The sequence below is a fragment of the Parambassis ranga genome, unplaced genomic scaffold (assembly GCF_900634625.1).
Source record: "Parambassis ranga unplaced genomic scaffold, fParRan2.1 scaffold_127_arrow_ctg1, whole genome shotgun sequence".
NCBI classification, from domain to species: Eukaryota; Metazoa; Chordata; class Actinopteri; family Ambassidae; genus Parambassis; species Parambassis ranga.
The window spans coordinates 40,082-62,922 of record NW_021144705.1 but is presented as its reverse complement, the minus strand read 5'-3'; the positions used below and the strand labels follow the sequence as shown (position 1 = coordinate 62,922).

Sequence of the window (22,841 nt, the reverse complement as noted above, 5' to 3'; positions counted from 1 at the left end):
CGATGTCGCGTATGTATAAGCTGTACTAGAAATAACAATAAACAAATCTCAGTCGACAGTTTAAATGTCTTGGTTTTCTTTATGGGCTTTAAGTGTGCCCTTCAGTGTGATAGAACCCCTTACTTCTGAAAAAAGACAATGAAGCAAACGTTCGGCATTGTGCTCTCTGTGTAGTGGTATTTAGTGGTATTTAGGCATGCATGTTTGACTGGTGTTAGCCGTTAGCTTGCTTGCGTACATAAGACATTGTGTAGTAATTGCTAACGTCGGCTATGTTTACAGCAACATAGTCTGTAAATGAAATATTTCGACAGGATAACATAACCGAATGTTACTGAGTACGAATGTAATATTTGATATCTACAATTATGTATTATGATGTAGTACCTGTCTATGCATACAGTTAAAACTCCGTGTCCACGGCCTAAAGTTTAACTTTGAAGTTTACATTTGAACTGTTTTGGGAAATCGAAACGTTTAATAACCCTTTAAACCCTGGCCATATTAAAAGAAAAAATCACCTAAAAAGACATTCCCGAAGAAAATGAGGAAATGCACCACAATAATAATGTGCATATGCATGTTCTTGGTGTCTAGGGACATCTAGGGACCTCAGAGAATGCATTTCCAGTGTTTAAAATATTGTGTCTATTAGTATGCCTGAGTAAATTAGAAAAAACTACAGGAGAAATGTAACAATTTTATCCTCGCCTGAGTTTTTTTCCTATTTGACAGAGGAAAACATTATGCTAACAATGATTCTATGTACACAGATGCCATTGATCACATTCAGCTATTCCTTGGCTACAAATACCAAATTTGATAGAATTTGAACAAAGAGCAAAGCCTTCACAAAGGTTTTAGTAAGGATATCACCAGGCGGACACTCAGTTTGGCACAATTTGGCACCACATTGCCAAATAGGTTACTATAGCTATAGCTAGCTTACTCATTTCCAGTGGAAACTGGCTGGAAAATACAATTTATATCCATTTCACTAGTCTATTGCCATCTACTGGAGCTTTTGGGTATGAATTTACCTTGCACTTCATCAACTTCTACCATTATGCACAGTGTAAAATCAATAGAAAAAAACATCAAAATGTATGATTTTGTCTCCAAATAGAGTAGTTTTTATTATAATAACTAATAACTAATGTACATTAATGAAAGTCCAACCAAATATTAGGTAAAGAAAATAAAAATAACAACAAGGAGAGTGATGCCTCAGTGTTGAGCCCAGATGGGCCTGGAACCTCACTTTCCTCTTCTCTTCCCTCTTGGCTGTGAAAATAATAACAATTATTATTATCTGTAATTGCATACATATTGAAATACACATATTATGTAATATGTAAAGACAGTATTGAATAGGATTGAATCATCCTTCTTCATCTCTGTTCAGCTGTTCCCTTAGGGGTTGCCACAGTCAATCATCACCACTATCCTCTGCATCCTCCTCTCTCACCCCAACTACCACCCTGCTGTCTACTATATGTGTACACGTATATATATAATAAATCATTTTATCGATCAACACGGATATTAGCAACAAATTTACACTTCAAAATAAATGTACAAAACTTACTCAACTTACTCAAACTGGGTCTATCTTTTCCAACGTTCAACGTTGCTGGCAACGGGGTCGAACGAATCCGGAAATTCCTGCCGTTGAAATTCTGCTCCATGCCCCTCTCGTCACGGTATCATGAAGAGATACGCTAGCTAACAACCTAAAAAAACCCTCTGACACTTACTGAAACTCACTGAAAGTCACCGAAAGTCCATGAAGCACACTAAAGCAACTACAACCTCCACAAACACATACGCGTAGTTAGCTAGCGTTAGTGTTGTTGCGTCTAGTTTCACAGGGATTTTACGTCAGCTGGGTATTGTAGTCCATTAGATTTTTTTGTACCATTCGATTCAGTAGCTTGTCCTCTTTCATTGGACTACAAACATGGCCGCAACCGTGGCAGAATTTGATCAATTTGAAGTAATAGTTGCCTTACGTTTTCGGCCCTTCGGCGGGCCCATCGGGTTAAGGAATTTCGGTGTCATTTTTAACATGGGAGTCTATGAGAGAGCCCTTCAACGAGGGTCATCTGCCAAATGTATCTCTACAATTTCAAGCTACAGACTCCATTTAGTCTTAAAACGTCATTAGATGCTGCTCTATCAACTTGTATTCAGAATTTTCTAATTCCGAATCATTTCCGCATGCCAGCTCTTAAAGTTGGAGTGGTTTTGAGGCCTCCTCTGCTGTTACCATGGTGACAGGCTGACACACAGAGGCATACAAAGCTCTGAATTGCTCTGATTCTCCAGCAATTCAGAGCAATCCTTCACATCAGCATTCAAAGCATTCTAGTATATATTAAGATAGGTGGTAACTGATTCAAGCTACTGAAACCTGTTGGAAAGTTTGGAAATGATTTGCAGGCTTTTTCATATCTGAATAAAACACACAATGTTTCATATGAAAATTGAAAAACAAACATTTGTTTTTTAAATGTGCTATGACGTCATGATGACGTTTTGGTATAGAGATATATAGATAGAATGTTGATTTCACCATAGAGACGTATCAACAAAGCTTCAGTCTTTTGGGACACAACTCACCAACCTGAGTACTCACCGTTGTTTCTTCTTGTAAAGAAGTTGCATTTTCCTGCAAGAGATGGATCCTTTCACCTCATCCCTTCACTGCAGTAAGTAACAGCTCTTCTCATCTCTAACCCTCTAATGTCCAAACTTCTTTTAGAGAAATAAATATGAACTAGAAAAGCATTTCCTGAAGAAAATGCAAGTTTGATTGCCGCAGCTGAAGCATTGCTTTGAACGCTGATGTGAGTGATTGCTCTGAATTGCTGGAGAATCTGCAATCTGAACTTAATTTGCTGAAACACAGTTAAGAATTATGAAAGATGAAGCTCTTATCTGGAAAAGTAGAAAATGTTTAATATTATGAAGATATGAAGAGAAACAGCTGAAGACAAGAAACAGTATGAAGTCACTAGGTTGATTGCCATGGCAATCAAACTAATAATAATAAAGACGTAGAAGAACAAGAGTTTGATTGCCTAGCAACGGCAATCAAACTAATAAAGATGTAGAAGAACAAGAGTTTGATTGCCTGGTTTGGTTGCTGGGCAACCAAACCAGGCAGGAGGCAGGCAGGAGTGTATTTAAACTCTCTATCATAAAGATTACAGTGTTAAAATGTATTAGCGATGTTAATGCTGCAATTTCAGTGTTCGTTGAAGCCTGTTGGTATTTCAAACCTTGTTTTTATCTCGTATGAAGGAGGTTTATCGTGTAGCTGGAGCAGGAAGCATGCCCGTGGAAAGGACGACGGAGTTCCGAGCCGAAGAGCTCTACAAATATTACAAGGTTTATGAGACCATCGGCTCGGGTAATTTCAGGACTAAATGCAGTTTGTGTCGTTTCGTGTCATTTCTATTGTGTGGTAAAGGACGCTGTGTTTTATTTAGGAGGCTTTGCTAAAGTCAAGTTGGGTCGTCACATTCTTGACAGGAGAGAAGGTTGCCATTAAAATCATTAATAAAAAAGATCTCGGGGTGAGTCTGACGAAGTGTACAACCAAAACTTACACAAACCATGACCTCAAGCTGCAGGACCATTTGAAAATGTACAAAACAAAAAATAAACACGGCTGTGTTTACATCACATTTAAACCGATGTTGAAAGCACCTTCACTTCTAACTCTACAGGATGACTGCCTCGTGTGAAGCTGGAGATTGAATCCATGAAGAACCTGAGTCATCAGCACATCTGTCGGCTGTACCAGGTCATAGATACCTCCACCCAGATATTCATGGTGCTGGAGGTAAAGGTCGAACAGACAGAGATGATGTGTGACTCTGAATAAAACAATCTTATGTTCATATATTTGCCTTCTTTGTAGCACTGCCCAGGTGGAGATTTGTTTGACTATATCATAGCAAAGGACCGTCTGTCGGAAGAGGACACCAGGGTGTTTTTCAGACAGATTGTGTCTGCCATGGCCTACGTACACAGCCAAGGATACGCACACAGAGACCTAAAACCAGTAAAAGTCCTCATCATACAGCCAGATACCACAAAATGTTTGTCTGGGTTTGACTACCTTGATTCTAATGTTTGTGTCTCTGAATCTTAGGAAAACATATTGATTGATGAGGATCATAACTTGAAGCTCATTGACTTCGGCTTGTGTGCCAAACCTAAGGTACATCATCAGATGAAAAAGTCTGATCTTTAAGGTAAAACTGTCACATACTGGTCTACATATCACGTTTCCTCTTTCTCAGGGAGGTTTGGTTATGAGCTGATGACATGTTGTGGGACCCCCGCATACAGTTGCACCTGAGCTCATCCAGGGCAGAGCTTATATTGGTTCAGAGGTAGGACATGCATACTGTTGAATGTTAACATGTAGAACCTTTGTGTTTACATTCAGGATCTCCACTAAAAAAGATCAATTATTACCTGCCTGCTCTGCTGCGTCTGCCTCTTCTTGGTTTCTTGATCTTATTCACTGGTGCATGACTCGGTACAACTGAGCTTGAAGCTGAAATACTGCTGTGTAATGTGTAACCTCCAGGCGATGTATGGAGTATGGAGTGCTGCTGTTCTCTCTGCTCTGTGGAGACCTGCCCTTTGACGATGATAACTGTGTAGTCCTCTACAGGAAGATTACAGTAAGAGCTCTGCTGTGTGTCCAGCATATTGGTTGAAGTTATGGGGGTGCTGCTAAATAATTTGTGGCCATGACCAACAGTCGTTGTTTTGTCTTACAGTCTAAGCTAGTGCCGGAATATTGTTTGTTTTTCCTGAAGTGTTTGTGACGTGGATATTTTTTTCAGAGGGGGAATAGACAACCCACACTGGCTCTCTCCAGGGAGCGTCCTTCTCCTCAACCAGATGATGCAGGTACATTTCAGTCAGTTTGTTTGCTGTTTTATTTGTGTTTTATCTTGACCTTATCCTTTTTGACACAAGCAAGGTAGAATGGGGTTCTTGTCCATATTCCTACATGCATCATCTACAGATGTTGAAGAACATAAAATATAGAAAATAGCCAACTGAAAAAAGGTCCAGTGGAAAAAAAATCTCTGTCACTCACTAATTGATTGCTATAATGGGGATATTATCATTGCCCAACTTGCCATTTATTGATGTGTCCATTTCACCTTGCAGAACACAGGAAGTGCTTGTTTACTGTAGGCAACTAACATTGGGGGAATTCAGATCTGTTAACTAAACTGTTTTTGTCAATGGAGTTTGACGGTTTGATTCAGTGTGGTGTCAGTTCCCTGTAGGAAAACCCTATCTGACATCAAGGAAAAAGGTCCTTCTTCAAAGAAACAGAGCCATCCTCTTTACAATGTACACGTAATATCTTTATCTGTAGTAAAGCACAGTAGTCTGTTTGGGAATTTACAATATTAATATCTATCTCACATAAATAATCAGTTTCTGACTGTTCTTGTATTATAGTTTTAGACACAGTGTACATGTTGAATTGCAGTGTCTGTGTGTGTCCTGTAGGTGGACCCCAAGCGTCGTGTGACTGTTAGACAGCTACTGGATCATCCCTGGGTGATGAAGACCACAACAGCCCTGTGGAATGGTACAGCAGGCAGCTGGTAAAGACACAAGAGGATCATCTATAACAGCATGCATTAGCAAACATTTAAACCACACAATTACAAACACTTAAACAGCTTTGCTTTCGATATGTGTTCTCTTTGGTAGCTTGTTTCTTTTGGTTTCAAATCAAAGATTCGTCGATTTCGAGGTTTTTACTGAAACAATAACATCCTTGTATTATATACTCAACAATATTATTTGTTGGAAATTGTGTTTTCGTGTGTTGACATAAAACTAGAAGTGTCCCTCTTGGGTCTTTAATGGATAGTCCTGGTCTTTTTTTTTGTAGCTTGGTCACATAGATGAAGACTGTATCACTGAGATGGCAGTGAACATGAAGCGATCGAGAGAGAGCACCACAGCGCTTGTGAGGGAGGTGTGTGAATTCACTACACTGTAAAATCTGTTTAAGAGATCTGTGTGCATTTTTTTGCATGGTTTCTGATGGATTTTAAAACATCTCCCCTCCCACAGTGGCGTTATGACCACACCACAGCCACCTACCTGCTGCTGCTGTCAAAGAAGCAGAGGGGAAAGCCTGTCCGCCTGTGTCCTCACCAGCTGTCTATGATTCCTCCTGCTCTCCGCTGCACCAGGGACTACAGGTCAGACTCTGGACCACTCCAATATACTCCACATATTTAGGGCTACTGCCAGGTGGATGTTCTTCTTGTACTGATTCTCTGCACCTAAATGTTGTTGTGGACCTTTTTCTTGTGTTCATTTTCAGACAAGAGACGCATTTCAGTTCAGCGAGGATGAAGATGCTGTAATTGTGGATTCTATGGACCTTTGCTCAGATTACATTGATGATTGCCCTTGGTTTCAGTCTCACAGCATACACCCCAGGGGGTCAGAGGTCATCCAGATGAAAGAACAAACAAGACATGGTATGTGAAAGTTGAAACAAAAGCAGGAAGCAGAAGGAGGAAGGGTGGTTGGGAGACCTGATTGTCAGACAGTCTCTTTGGTATTCTAACATTATGCTATGATGCTGCTAAGAAGACCCTTATTTTGTGGTATTTGATTGTTCACAAGCAAAGGCAAAAGGGGAGGGAGCTGCCATGGTAAACCTTGGCTAATGCTTCTGCAAGACAGCTTCTCTTGGTCTATAACCATTTACATGTCTTTAAAGATGACAGTCATTCCCCATACAGTGACTAAATGTTGTAGAGAGAATGAATTTGGTGTCCAGCTGATGTGCTGTTCAGACAGACCACACATTCAGCATGATTCTGTCAAGAGTAATGTACTCATACCACTTTTCTCATGTTGGATTCCTAAAGAGGCTGGCATCTCCATCAGTGGAAAAAAGGTGTGCTTACAGCCCAACCCCAGAGAGGGGGCGGAAAACGACACCACACCGCCAGGAGAAGAAGGAGAGGGACCAAGAACGAACCAGTGAAAACAAGGAGAATACTGCTATCCAAGAAAATCAAAATGGAACCAAACCCACAGCGGTCACACCCAAAGGTAGGAATAATTTCCTGGTTACAGATAATGCAGAGCTTCAGGACTAGTACAGTTTATTTGAATACTGTAATTGTTTGTTGTTCCAAACAAGGGCTTGAAGTACCGTCCCTATTAGATTAGATTTGCAACTGCCCCTCTCCACCCCCCCCCCCCCTCTTTCCTTTATCTATCCCACACTCACAGTCTCATGCAGCTCTCATAATCACAAGTGCCACATCCACATGCCACACATTTGCAAGTAAATTGTCTTCTGGTAATAAACTCATTTTATTTGGCCATTTTTTTTTATCCCAAAGCCACTCATATTTCTGTGATTTAGCTGTCATTATGTCAGAAAATGGACACACACTCAGATTCACTCACCATTATCACTGTCAACTCAAAGGTGAGGTTATAATCAGGAGGCTAATTCTATTCACCTATCTGTAAATGGAGGACACTAATGTGAAAAGAGAGTCATTAAAGGCTTAATTATTTGTCATATTGACGTCTCTGCTCAGATGTCCAGCCTCATTTGTTTCTTTTGGCTAAACTTGCTTCCGCTGAGCTGGTTGGTGTTAAAGCCTCGGACTCTGGCTCAGCCCTGCTTTCTTTACAGCCTCCCACTCTCTGAGCTGCAGTGCAGACAGGCTACCTGTGACATACACACACCATGGTCTGTGTGTGTCTGTCCCTAGGCATGTGCTGTGACAGGTGTAGCTGTCTCTTTCCTTTGCTCACTGTCCCACGTGGGCTGTAGTGACATGTGTTCTCTTGCCACTAAAACCTATCTCTCTGTTGTGTGTGTGTGTGAGAGAGAGAGAGAGCGTGTGAGACTCATTTTGCCTTTTGTGTTTACAACTCTAATGCCAAAAACAGCCAGTCATATGCATAACAGCTGTTCTTACAGTTTAACATTTGATTCCATCCCATGAGGTTTTGTCCTTTTAAATTACTTAAAACTGGGATGAAACATTCACTCCATAATATCTGTTTTTTTTCAACACTAAAAGTTTCCTAATGACTCAATCATTTTTGTATGTTAGTAGTTGAACCACACCAAATAATAATAATGCTGGTACTATTAATATAGAACTATTGACTCTTGTGTCAAAAAAAAGAAAAACAGTGCCAGAAGGCTGAAATGATAAATTTATGAGACCAGAAAAGCAGCAGTCACAGCTTCCTTTATATTGGAAAATGGCTAACTAGATTCTTTACTTTTTTGATGTGTAAATGTAGGTGGTGATAGTGCAACTAAGGAGCTGAATAAGAAGAGGGCAGCAGAGAACAAAGATGCTGCAAACCTTGAAATACTGGCCTTTAGTCCAGAGCGAAGGTGAGTGCTCTACAAGATGAGTGAAGGGACGATGTCCTTACACGTCTTTGGTCGGCCAATCAGACCGAAATGGGGGAAAAAAAAAACAAGAACATGTGAGTCACAGGTGACAGAAGTTAAGCTAAACTGTTTGCTTTCCAGGCCTTGTTCTCTGGACATGGCCGTCACAGACAGTGGGAAGAAGAAGAGAGCAGGGAAAGTGTTTGGTTCCCTGCAGAGAGGCCTAGATAAGGTGATCACTATGCTCACCCCGAGTAAGAGACGAGCCCATCAGCACGGCCCCGCAAAATCAAGGTATAAGCATGGTGAAACAACAGACCTCACCATAATTTCTTCATTTTTCTTACTAAACCATGTTCATAGAAAAGCTACAATGATAAACTTTTGTTGATGAATGGCTGTCTCCTTCCAGGATCAATACAACGTGACTCTGACCAGTCAGACCAATCCAGACCAGGTGCTCAACCAGATCCTGTCCATCCTGCCGGAGAAAAACATCGATTTCCAGCAGAAGGGGTTAGAAAGACATGCTGCCTCCCTGCCTTTTTTTCATAATGCTGCTCCTCCTATCAAATTCAGTCATTTTACCATTATTTACTTCACCCATCATTCAGGTACACTCTCAAGTGTCAGACCTGCAGTGACTTTGGAAAGGTGACCATGGCGTTTGAGCTAGAGGTGTGCATGCTGCAGAGGCCAGAGGTCATCGGAGTGCGCCGCCAGAGGCTGAAGGGAGACGCCTGGGTCTACAAACACCTGGTGGAAGACATTCTCTCTGCATCCAGTATCTGAATGATGCACTTTCCTGACAGTAGCACTGCTGGTTTTAAGTCAACTTTAGCATAATTGTCAGCAACATGACGTTTCTTGTCAGAAAAGAATGACTGATGCAGGGAGCTGTCTTTTTTTTTAAAACATAGACTAGAATACTGTGGTATGTTGTGCTGATTACATTTGGTATTAAGCTGAGAGAGAGAGAGAGAGAGAGAGAGAGAGGGAGAGAGAGGAGAGAGAGAGAGAGAGAGAGAGGGAGAGAGGAAGGGAGAGAGAGAGAGAGAGAGAGGAAGGGAGAGAGAGAGAGAGAGAGAGAGGAGAGAGGAGAGAGGAAGGGAGAGAGAGAGAGAGAGAGGGAGAGAGAGGAGAGAGAGGAGAGAGAGAGAGAGAGAGAGAGGAGAGAGAGGAGAGAGAGGAGAGAGGAAGGGAGAGAGGAGAGAGAGAGAGAGAGAGAGAGAGAGAGCAGAGAAAGAGCGGACAGACCTCAGCTCATACAGAGGATGTTGGACAGCAGTGATTTTATGTTCTGTTATTTAAATGTTACTTATTAAATTGTATATTAAATCGTTCTTGTCTCTGTGTTCTTAAACTCTTCTAACCTTGTTACATATGTGTTTTCACCTATTTATAATTGAAGTAAACTTTTGAACAACTTCTCAGTGACACAGTAAATCATTTATTGTGTGTGTGTTGTGTTATGTACAATATTTACAAAGACACAGTTTGAACATTTCTAACTATTTACCAGTGGGCATTATGAAAATGTACAGTTTATTATTTATAAAGATCAGCAGAAAATACTATTCACAAAGAACATATATATAAATGTTTGGCTGAGCAGGAGTCCTTGGTGCTTCTGGACTGGATGATGCCACGGTGAAGACCTTGGAGTCCTCTGGCTGTGAGTGGGACATCATCTGGGGGAGGGGGGTGTCTGTCTCCTCTGTCCACCACATCGTCCATCAGGGTTTGCAGAGCGGACGATCGGCGGCTGCCATGTTACTAAAGATGTTTTTAAAAAGGGCAAAAATAAAAATAATAACTTCAACAGAGCGGCTTCCAACGCAGCTTAAAATATGAAAAGCTATAAAATATGTATCCTCACCCTCCAAAGGTGATGATGGTCAGTACACCTCCTCCAGGACAGACAGCTGGTCCTGCAGGGAGCCCCACTCTCCTCCACCCAGCAGTAATTCTCTGGTGCAGTGACAGACCTGATGCTTAATGACACATTAAAGCAGTGGTTTCAGGGTTATTTGCAGGGTTCTTACACATTTAGCTATTTATTTAAAGTATTAAAATTACAAACAGACCCTGTATCAAGTCTTACAATTGAATCAAATATAAATTACATTTAATCATATTTGTCTATCTACTGGTTATATATCTAGCGTTTGCTCAGTAACTGGTATATTAATTATGATCAATAATATGGTTAAACAGCAGCTTACCGTCACCTCCCCACTGCGCTCTCCCAGCCTGAAGAAAATGAGCCGTCACCGGTTTTGCTGCCGCTGGAGCCGCCTCTCCTCTTCCTCCAACAACAAATAAATATATTAAAATATTCCAAATGTCTAAATCCACACTGTTGTCCCGCTTGTTGTGTAGTCCGTGTTGTGTCGCTGTCGCTGCAAAATTTCGGGGCAAAATTTATGACGTCGCGCCACAATCAGGAAGTGATTTGAAGGCCAGACCGTCCCATTTACCAACGGTGGAGGATCCTCCGGAGGATCCTCAGGAGGACGCGGCCTCCTGAGACCGCGTAGGCTGCGTCCTCCGAAGGATGCAGACCCTGAATTGGGACACAGCTACTGTTCCACTTTTCAAACAAGCATGGACTGAACTGCTCCAGGCTGAGTTTAGGAAACTTAGCGCCACCTGTGTGAGAGGAGGGACAATGACACAACTGACAGTGGTGATTACACGTGATGACAGCAACTTCAGTCCAGCTGTTGTCCACACTCAGGCTCTGATCCTCCACCACCAGCCCAGCAGGAGGTGTTACCACCAGTGAAATTATACCGTATTTTGACTTCTTCTATTGCCAACCTTCACCTCTGTCTTAAATGATCGTACCACCCTAACACCCTTTCTCATTAGGGTTAACCCCCTCCTCTTTATCATCAGCTCAACCCACCATTACCCTTCTCCTCCTGCTGGGACACACAAGGAGAACCTGCCAGAGAGAAATGCTGATCAGCTGCAACACACAGGCATGACAAATGTGGCATTTTATCAGGTAGGAACATCATTTATTTCACATTATATACTATGTTAAAGACCTAAAATCGTGTCCTAAAATCACTCCACAAAGCTGTCCACCACACTCATATACTCCGCCTCCCGACCTCTGCTGGTGCAGCCCACAATGGCAGAGTCATCCGAGAACTTCTGCAGGTGGCAGGACTGTGAGCAGTGTCTGAAGTCCGATGTATAGAGTGTGAACAGGAATGGAGACAGTACCGTGCCCCGTGCTGCTCACTATCGTGTCCGAGACGGTGTTCCTCAGCCTCACAAATTGTGGTCGACCTGTAAGATAGTTAGTGATCCAGGTGACCAGTGGGGTCTCTACCTGCATGTCCAGGAGCTTCCTATTCAAAAGGGCAGGCTGCACAGTGTTAAACGCACTGGAAAAATCAAAGAACATGATTCTAACAGTGTTACCTGCCTCCTCCAAGTAGGTGTGTGCTCTGTGCAGCAGGTAGATGATGGCGTCCTCCACTCCAATACGGGGCTGGTAAGCAAACTGCAGGGGGTCCAGCGATGGTTCCACAACAGCACGCAGGTGTTTCAGGACCAGCCTCTCCAGAGACTTCATCACATGTGAAGCAACTGGTCTGTAGTCGCTGTGTGTGCTTGGATGTTTGGTCTTGGGCACAGGAACAAGGCATGTTGTCTTCCACAGGGCAGGGACGGTCATCAGGCTCAGACTCAGGGAGAAGATGTGCTGGAAGACCCCACACAGCTGTGTGGCGCAGTCCCTGAGTACTCTGGGGCTGAGTCCGTCCGGTCCTGCAGCTTTTCCCGGTCGTAGGCGACTGAACTCCCTCCTCACATCTTCTGTGGTGATGGTAACTGTGGACACAGAAGAGCAGAGAGAGAGATCTGATGGGGGAGGGTGGGGGGTTGTTAATGGAAGGTGGGGTAAGGGGGGCAGGGTGATGTTATTGATGGGGAGGTGAAACTGGTTAGTATGGTTAGGGGGAGGGGGAGGAGGAGGAGGTACATTGTTGTTATCGACAGGTGTTAATGGTGCATCACAGGGAGGGGGAGGGTGGTCAGGGAGTGGACTATCAAACCTGTTGAAAAACAGGTTCAGTTGGTTGGCCTCCTGCAGATCTCCATCCATCAGCTGGTCGGAGATCCTATTGTGGCCGGTGATGGTTCGCATGCCACTCCATACCTCCCTCAAGTTGTTCCGGGCAAGTTGGCTCTCCAGCTTCCTCCTTGCCATCTCCAATCTTCTCCTTCACCTCTGCCTGGGCCCTCCTCATCTCCTCTCTGTCTCCACTCAAGAAGGCTGTCTTCTTTCTGTTGAGTGATGCCTTGATGTCCTTTGTCACCCATGGTTTATTGTTTGGAAAGCAGCGTATTGACCTGGTGGGGATTAGTGAATCTGTGCAAAAATTAACATATTCTGTGATACAGTCTGTGAGTGTGTCTACATCCTCACCGTGAGTGTCACAGAACACATCCCAGTCAGTCACCTCAAAACATCCCTGCAGGGTCTCCAGGGCTTCCGGTGTCCACCTCCGTACAGTTTTGGTGGTCACCGGCTGCCGCTGTACTGCTGGTATATACTGGGGTTTGAGGTGGACTAGGCTATGGTCTGATCTGCCCAAGGGAGGGAGAGCTATGGAGCTGTATGCCTCTTTAACATTAGCATACAGTAAATCTAGAGTTTTATTTTCTCTTGTTTTACAGTCCACAAACTGCTTGAAAGTGGGCAGAGTTGATTTCAGATTAACCCTTTAAACCCTGGCCATATTAAAAGAAAAAATCACCTAAAAAGACATTCCCGAAGAAAATGAGGAAATGCACCACAATAATAATGTGCATATGCATGTTCTTGGTGTCTAGGGACATCTAGGGACCTCAGAGAATGCATTTCCAGTGTTTAAAATATTGTGTCTATTAGTATGCCTGAGTAAATTAGAAAAAACTACAGGACAAATGTAACAATTTTATCCTCGCCTGAGTTTTTTTCCTATTTGACAGAGGAAAACATTATGCTAACAATGATTCTATGTACACAGATGCCATTGATCACATTCAGCTATTCCTTGGCTACAAATATACCAAATTTGATAGAATTTGAACAAAGAGCAAAGCCTTCACAAAGGTTTTAGTAAGGATATCACCAGGCGGACACTCAGTTTGGCACAATTTGGCACCACATTGCCAAATAGGTTACTATAGCTATAGCTAGCTTACTCATTTCCAGTGGAAACTGGCTGGAAAATACAATTTATATCCATTTCACTAGTCTATTGCCATCTACTGGAGCTTTTGGGTATGAATTTACCTTGCACTTCATCAACTTCTACCATTATGCACAGTGTAAAATCAATAGAATTGATTTTGTCTCCAAATAGAGTAGTTTTTATTATAATAACTAATAACTAATGTACATTAATGAAAGTCCAACCAAATATTAGGTAAAGAAAATAAAAATAACAACAAGGAGAGGTGATGCCTCAGTGTTGAGCCCAGATGGGCCTGGAACCTCACTTTCCTCTTCTCTTCCCTCTTGGCTGTGAAAATAATAACAATTAATATTATCTGTAATTGCATACATATTGAAATACACATATTATGTAAATAATATGTAAAGACAGTATTGAATAGGATTGAATCATCCTTCTTCACCTCTGTTCAGCTGTTCCCTTAGGGGTTGCCACAGTCAATCATCACCACTATCCTCTGCATCCTCCTCTCTCACCCCAACTACCACCCTGCTGTCTACTATATTGTGTACACGTATATATATAATAAATCATTTTATCGATCAACACGGATATTAGCAACAAACAGTTTACACTTCAAAATAAATGTACAAAACTTACTCAACTTACTCAAACTGGGTCTATCTTTTCCAACGTTCAACGTTGCTGGCAACGGGGTCGAACGAATCCGGAAATTCCTACCGTTGAAATTCTGCTCCATGCCCCTCTCGTCACGGTATCATGAAGAGATACGCTAGTAGCATCGGTCAGTCTTTTGGCTTGCCAGAAAGATGCCAAAATGCAACCCGAATACGTCACGATGCTGTCCCGCTCTTTACACAATCTTTGGGTTGACTTGACATATGCCATAACTCAGCCATATGATGGAATACCGTTGGCGCCTTTTGATGTATTAAGGTAAGCCATAACCACACCACAATGAAGCCAAATGCCAGGGTTTTGGCAAACCAGACATATGCCATAACTCGTGTCTTTTATGGTAATCCATAACCATGCCAAAGTTTGGCCAAAGCCTTTATGCTGTGCCAAAACACAACCAAAAAATGCCAGATGTATGCCAAGCCACAGCCAAAAGGTTTGCTATCTGGGTAATGTATGATGTCTGTGCATGTTTGCTCCTCTCTCTCTCTCTCTCTCTCTCCTTCATCCTCTCTGTCCTGTCTCCCTCTTCTTCTCCTCCACCCGGCCGACTGTCAGCAGGAAGGTTCTTCCTTATGAGCCGGGTCCTGTTCAAGGTTTCTTCCTGTTAAAAGGGAATTTTTCTTGCCTCTGTTGCTCTTAAGGGGGTTCAGGCTCCACCAAAATGTAGGCAATAAGTTCTTCTCATGGAGTTCAGTCTTATCTTTATTTGTGCCTACCACATATTATCCTTTACAGTGGCTACTCCTGTGCTCTTCCATTCCTGCACTACATTTCTGGGAGTGGAGACAGACAGTCCAGACCTTTCACATCATTTCTGGTACCCTTCTCCTAATTCATGATAATGAATTATCTTTGTTTTAGGTCAGCGGAGAGCTGTTTAGAGGCCCCCATGTGTCTACTCTCTAAGAAAGAACCTAGGACAAGTACAGCAGCAGTTACCTATGTTAAACAGCTTTTTCATGATTGATTCCAGCTGTCTTTGTAACTGAAGATCTAACAAGCTAATCAAAGCAGTTTTGTGCTTCAACCTGCTTTATAAACCCCTACAGGTCTTGAAATGAATGTGATAAAAAGGGTGCCAACACTTTTGCACATTACATTTTTTACATTAAATTTTATTATAATAAATCTCTACTCTAAGGATGTCAATCTGGAAAACACTCAGATGTCTGCATCTCTGGAGGAAACAAACCTCGTCGCTGTGATCTTCTCTTAGGAAGGTAGAGCAAATTATCATGAAATGATAGGGGTGCCCAAACTTTTGCATACCACTGTAATCATGTTTTCAATTAGGATCTTATGTTTAGCAAGTATTTGACAGTGGTGGAACTGCTGTGTCTTCCTATCCAGGAGTTCGATGGCTCGTCACCAGAGGTTTCCAGAGGTTCCACGGATGTACTGGTGGCTTGTGAGCAGCATGAGAACAATTGAAGAAATGTGACAAAATCACAGCATTCAAAACTTTTCAGATCCTTCTATGTAAGTGAGTTTCTGATACATCGGAATTTTAGAGTGTAGTTTAGAGTGCACCTCAGATTTTTGGGATCTAATGTACTTAATACTCGAACTCTGTTACATGCATAGGCTACTTTGTTTATTTGAACTCAAACTTATGTTGACATGGATAAGAAACATCCATCCAGGCCTTCCTCAGGTGGACGTGTCCTCTGACTTCCCTTGTTCTGCAGACTGGCTTTTGTTGCTGTCTGTTGGGAGGAACCAAAAAAACATACAAATTACTTCCAGATAAACACAAACAAATGATGAACATGATCTCACACTAACTTCGGAGAGGAACTTTGTTTGAACTCACCCCCTTCAATATTCCTCATCGGAAGACTCCTCTGCATCACACTCACTGATGAGTCAACACAGACACAGCCATCAACTTTTACATCATTTACTGACAAACATGAAGCTGTCAGAATGAAGTGATCTAAAGTCTGACCTGTTGACAGCAGCACCTTCTGGATCTTGAACCAAAGTGAATTCGTCTGGATCAGAGTCCTTTTCTGCATCCTGTAAGAATGATAAATATTATAGAAACAAACTGTATTTCAGGTTCAGAAATGAAAACATGTACAAATATTAGTGAGAAAACACAAGCAGCGGTAGCAGACTTTAGATCTGAGGAACGCTTGGATGGTGAGCAGCTCATCTGTCTTCTGTTCCACTAAACCCAGGTAGGACATGATGTTGTTGTCGGTGACGCTTGTGGAGGAGCCCACCATGTCATCAATCAGTGAGCGGTCACACTCTAGGCTGGAGAAGGTGCTGTTTACTCCTGTGAGAGGGAGGAGTATCAAGTATTCGAGTATCAATGTTCTAACTGATGACTCGATTTAACAGCTGGAAGTCACAAGGTTGTGAAAAAAACCTGTTTTAATCTGTTCCAGGACTTTGCTGATGATGGTGGCTTGGTCTTCATAATCCTCTGCCTGAGACTCGGCCTCCTTTAATCTCTCCTGGACGTCTCTTAGCCGAGAGTCATAATCCTGCTCCTGCTGCCGACCTTTGGCTTCAGCCTGCTCCATGTTTGTTTGGATCTAAACTCATTCACAGCACAAATACATAAATAAATGACCCAGCAAACCACTGTCTTCAATGTAATTCAGAAGGTTGCAGCAAGGCAACTGGACTTGTAGAATTTCTACAGGTCCAGTAGCTTTGCTTTAACCAACTGAATAAAAATGACCCGGATGACTGAGAATCTTCATCAACAGGTTCATTGTAATGTGTGAGACCTTCAAATCAAACTCACCTGGCTAATTTCATTCTTTAATACATCAATCTCTTTGTTTTGCTCGTTCACCAAATTGAAGAGAGCAAAGTTCTCCTCCTCACCTACAGGGGGAAACAATACAATACATAATACAGCAGGGAGATACAGTGTGTTTCCATTTAATGAGACCCCCTTCTGACTGGAGAAAGTTGGTCTAGCTAGAGCGGGATCAAATCTGGTAGTTCAATCTTTGGTAGTTCAGTGGATGTTTTACACATGGCGTGACCCAGATACTGTCCCCATGAACCCAGAAGTATGATGTCGCTAGCCACATTCGTGTTCAGACCTTAGCCAGATTTTAGCAAACCCAGCTCAATCCACCTCTGTGAGGTGGATCTATCTAATCCAGCTTTAACTGGATTTTTGTGCTGTTCTGATTGATTACACAAGACTGAACGGGGTCTGAATGTACTCATGTACAAATGCAAGAGGATTATAATCCTGACATAAACTGTGTGCAGAATATGAGACTCACCCTGGATGAACCTGGTCACCAGCAGGTCCAGGTTGTCCTCTCCTGTCACAGTCTGAAGTTTCCTAAACATGTCCTCCAGAACGTCCAGAGACACGTCCTGTGAGTCCCCCCTCCTCTGCTCCTTCAGCTCTGACACTGAGAAACACAAAACACATCAGATTCACATCAGTGAGGCGCCAGTCTCATCTTCATCAGCAGGGTTAGCATTAGCATCACAATGTTATGTTTATCATTCATTATTCTCTTTAGTCTTAGTGCCTGTATTCACAATGACACAAGGACACACAAATGTGTAACTGTATTGTATGTGCAACATTATTGCCTGCTACATGAATTCTACTGAGAAACACATGTTGTTTGTACTTTTGTCCTTTTCCGCTGTGGCTTTTTGCATTGATGAAAAATGAATGATACAATTATTGGAACTGTTAGCACTGCTAAAACTTTAGACACATTAGCTACAACATCATGCGGGCCGCCTGCCTCTTACATTGCCTGGTTCCCATTTTGTGGTCGCTCCTCTCGCTGCCCTTGACGCTCATGAAGTTCTTCAGGCTGCTCTGCTGTGCAATAACCCGCTCCAGTTCCTTCATCTCAGCGTTAAAGTGAGCGTGTTCCTTCTCCGCTGTCTCCCTCAGCACGGTCAGCTTGGACTGAGCCTCCACCCTTATGTATACCAGTTCCAGATATGAGCTGCAACATCTCAGAGGTTTCCTTCCATTTAACACAACTGGCTGTCTCAGGAGCTCACCTTTCTTCGTTAGCAGCGCTGATCTGGTTGGTAACTTCTGCGTTCTTCTTGTGGAGTTCCTGCAGTTCCTGCGATACAAATATATCTGCTAATAAAGTGTTGAAGGAGAAATCAACAATGTGCCCATGGTGATGATATGATAAGAGTTGTAACCTTGTTCAGCTTGTTGTGTTGCTGCTGGAAATGGTGACGCTCATTAAGAAGACTCTGCAGCTTCTCCTTCAGATGGCTGTTTTTTGCTAACTGCTCATTGAGTTTAGTGGTGGCCTGGACAGAGATGAACATAAAGTAAACAACAGAATGGCTTTGTTTTGTTTGTTTATGCTGTAGCAATGAGTTTGATGACTCACTCTGTGCAGCTCTCCTTCCACAGATTTCTGAGTGCTCTGTACCTCTGACCTAACACAGAGACTGACAGCTCCTCTTCTCGCTTCCATCATCTCGGACTCCAGGTTTGAAATCTGCCCGCATTAAAGTCAAAAGTAAAAAATATGAATCAACATGAAATGATGAAATACATACACGATATACAGTCAGACCTTTCTCTGCAAGTCCTTTTGTTTTTGCCTCTCTCTCTCTAGCTCTTCATCCAAAGCATGGTTATGCTGGAGCAGCTTCTGAAGACGCTGGATGTCCTCAGTCTTCATCTCTTTGCGCCTCTTACACGCGCTGAGCTTTTCACGGAGCTCCTCCTGCTCCTTCAGCAGATTCTCAATCTCCTGCCTTCATCCAAGTCAACATGTGATCAGATATACAACAGACACACACACACAAATACAGTGTGTGAGTTACAGTATGGTAAGTGCGCTCACTCTTGTTTGTAGATTTGTCTCTGGGTCTTGCGGTTGTAGGCCTCATTCTCTCTCTCCATGGTCCTCACTCGTCTCTGCAGGTCCTCAAGTTTGGCTTTCTCTAACTCTGTTTAAAAACGTTATTTAACATTACAGATATTTCAACCAAACAACAATACAACTGATAATAATTACAAGATTTAAAAACAAAAAAACACACATCACCTGTGCCACCTGTGCTCGAGGACGACCTTCTTCGAGACATGTTTACACCAAATGCAGCCAAATCTTTAAACAAGAAAACATGAACGAATGTCTTAATGGAAATATCATTGTCCTCTGTCACGTTTCCTATTTAGTCTATTTAAGATATTGAAATCTAATTTTAAATACACAGGTCATCAAAATAACCAAAATGCTAACGGTGTTACAGAAGACATCAAATATTTAGCTTGCTCGTACTTAGCTAAACTATATCAGGTGTGTGAAATGTGTGTGTTGTGCTGTGTAAGAATAAATAAAAGTTTATCTGACCAGCTGTACGCTTGGGAACCCACCGAAGCTTTGCAGGACACCAGTACACCGCAGCGGCAGCTGTCTGAAGTGTTGTTAGCAACCGTTGCTAAGGAACACGGGACAATCAGGCCCTGCTCTCAGGCTGTCAGGCAGCGGCCTTCAAGGTGCTCCGTATGAAATTAACACATGAGAGATACTATATGAAATGAGCCTATTTTATAATATGGTAAACAAATATTAATTAAAAAGTGAATTTAACAAAATACAAATGCTCATAAAAATATAGATGATAAATATTTAATCGACCAGTCATCAATACAGTGTTTAACCACCTCATTGTTGTTAGGTAATGGTGTAAACTGTACATTATGGTGTGTCCTGGTTCAGTCTGCTCTTCACTACACTGTTCATCCTGCTTCGAAATTGAGTGACAAGACAAGAGAAAAAAACAAGAGACAAATCACCCAGAATGCCCCGCGCTTGTTCATTTCTGAGATTGTTGCTACTAAAAACAGCTTAGAGTGAGCTAAAGATTGATTGTAATTCAGTAGATTGCAACTGCAGCTGCAAGTTTTCTGTCAGGGTCATTGTTGTCTCTGGAATTCCGCACCACAGACCAAAATGAATCCAAAAGTGGACACATGTTGTTTTGGCTGTGAAGTTTTTTAGAATTGTACATTCTTACTGTGACCACTAGATGGCACCAAAGCACTTCAGCACCAGCATCTCTGCTGACACGCCTCTGTTTGCTGTTATGATAGTAAATGTCAGCATGTCCTGGGTGTCCAAGCACAGATGTAAGAGCTGCAGAATAATACAGCACTACAGAGTTCATTTCAGTCGACACCTTGTTGTTGTCATGCACACGTCCAACAGCTTGTAGCTGCTCACATTTTATTAATCCACCTTGCTGAGCATGAAGGCTGGGGGCCAGCAGGTCAGTGGGAGAGGACCATGGTTCAAGTGACTGTAAGCTTTCTTGCTGAAAGAGTTATGTCAGGAAAATAGTTTTACAAATGCACACATGGCTGCCTGAATAAATATTAATATTAAGTATTAAGTAGTTTTTATGTATACTTTTATAGCACATATGTGTGTTCTAAACGAGGTGACGAGCTACTCCTTACATGAAGCCTTACTATACTATACTATACTATACTATACTATACTATACTATACTATACTATACTATACTATACTATACATTTTACACTATGTATACTTTGTTATGCTATAACAGATGTCTTTGTTCTTGCTGTCTTTCTTTAGCCCACATTTCTTTCTTTAATTCTCACAAACACAACCCAAACAGACACAATGCAGGTTAATTACTTTGTCCAAACTCAGGCAAACATTGAAATTGTTATTTAGTGTTCAGTGCAGTGTGTGACAACATCTGATTTATGTTTATGTGTCTCCCCTATTAAAAAAACACCTTTAAAGTATGTGTATATCAGGTACCTCAGATCCAAGATACAAGAGAGAGAGAGAGAAACAATCAGCTTTTAATTTTGTCTCCCTCATATAGCTTTACATTTTATGTGGTATGATATGAAACAGGTGATAATTAACACCTGAGTCACAGGTTTGGCCTCAATTAATATATGAAGTGATGCTGAACATGAGATTTAACAAGCCATTACTCAAATTAAGATTCACACTTAGATGGTTTCTTCTTTTCATTTTTCTCACCATTAACATGCTGATAACAATATGCTCATTTAAATGATTTTTAAAGGTAAAATAAAACAAAATGACCTCCCAGCATGTCACACATCATCCGTCTTGCTTTTGAAGGTAAGAAAAATCTGTTATTTTTTATAAAATATTTACACACACAACACTCTTCAAGAAGCACTTAACCCTATCTACCCCAAGCCTATTTTTTAAGGCATCAGCTATGCCCAAAATGAATTGAGTATATCTCAGCAACCACAAGGTGTATTTGAATACTTTTGGTGTCATAATTAAGGGACCACCTTGGAGATTTGCTCAGATGTGAGTATGTAAGTATTAGTTTGTATGCCTCTGGCTCTCAAAAATGGCTGTTTTAATGACAGTTGTCTTCTCTTCATCAAGCTGTAGAGATGCTGACACTGAGTGATATGGGGTATTAACTTTTGTATGACTTGCTAGTTTTAATTATATTAAAAACTTACATTTTTGCATAATTAAGATCGCAGCTCACACTGCCTATAATTGATAACCTGGGAGTTAGGTTGGACTCACTGCCTGCTGATTGGAGTTCCACTCACTAAAGCTACAGTGAGAAATTATTTTTTTCATGTCATCACAAAAAATAAACAAATTATTGACCAATGTCATTAAAACATGGGACCAAACCAGCCAAACAAAATCCAAATAAGGACATAGCTAGGTTCAGGCTGCAGGTAACTGCAAAGTAACCCAAATCTGATTTTTTTTTTTTTGCACAAATTTGACCTGTATCTGATATTGTCATGTCTGAACAGCTCAATTCCGATTTTTTATATCCGACCCAGGCCACTTTCATATGTGGTCCTAAATCAGATATGTATCCCATTTTTTGCAATGCGACCTCAGTCTGAACGGCTATGCGGCATATATCCGACTTTTGCATCAGTGAAAGACTGACGTCACAATTCTGCGACACAGGAGCGGGCAGAAACCAGGTATTCTCAGCATCAATTGCCTTTTGCCTGGAAGTAGAGCCAAACTCCAACAGCTTGCTCACAGAAGAGGAAGATGTCGACTGTCTTGCCATGAAAGTGATACAGAAAGGCGCTCGCAGACGTATTCAAAGGTTCTCGTCATTCTAAAATTATGAATGTTATGAATGAAGTCAGTGTCTCTAAAAGCAGTCACGTCACTATCCCACCACTCCACACCCACACACATCTCTGCACAGACGCTGCAGCTACTGCTCTCTTCCTTCTCAGCGTTCTTTTTAATATTATTTGGTTGTAATTATGTTGGCTACGATTGGACATTCACATAAACAAAGCCACACAAGCACACATTGTGAGACATCGTATCCTCTTCAAATAAACAAAAAACGGATTACACCAAAAAATCCGAATTGAGCATCAAGACCTGCAGTCTGAACATAGCCTAAGAGGCAGAGTTAGGGATGTTCGAGGTACAAGCAACATGGTGGACTTTCACTCAGAAGTCTGAGGTTTGAGGCTGGATTTGCCATAAAATAACTCCCAGTTAAGG

At 41.8% G+C, this 22,841-nt stretch overlaps 1 long non-coding RNA gene and 1 pseudogene across 1 annotated transcript; one reads left to right on the top strand and one right to left on the bottom strand.

Annotated features, from left to right (window-relative positions):
- Positions 1–3,336: 3,336 nt before the first annotated feature.
- On the top strand, positions 3,337–9,339 carry LOC114429389 (maternal embryonic leucine zipper kinase-like; annotated as a pseudogene).
- Positions 9,340–17,670: 8,331 nt separating this feature from the next.
- LOC114429393 (uncharacterized) lies at positions 17,671–18,399 on the bottom strand. The gene is made up of 3 exons (XR_003669690.1): positions 18,337–18,399; positions 18,076–18,251; positions 17,671–17,720 (listed from the first exon to the last, which is right to left on the bottom strand). It is a non-coding gene; the product is annotated as an uncharacterized LOC114429393 (long non-coding RNA).
- Between the last annotated feature and the right edge of the window lie 4,442 nt (positions 18,400–22,841).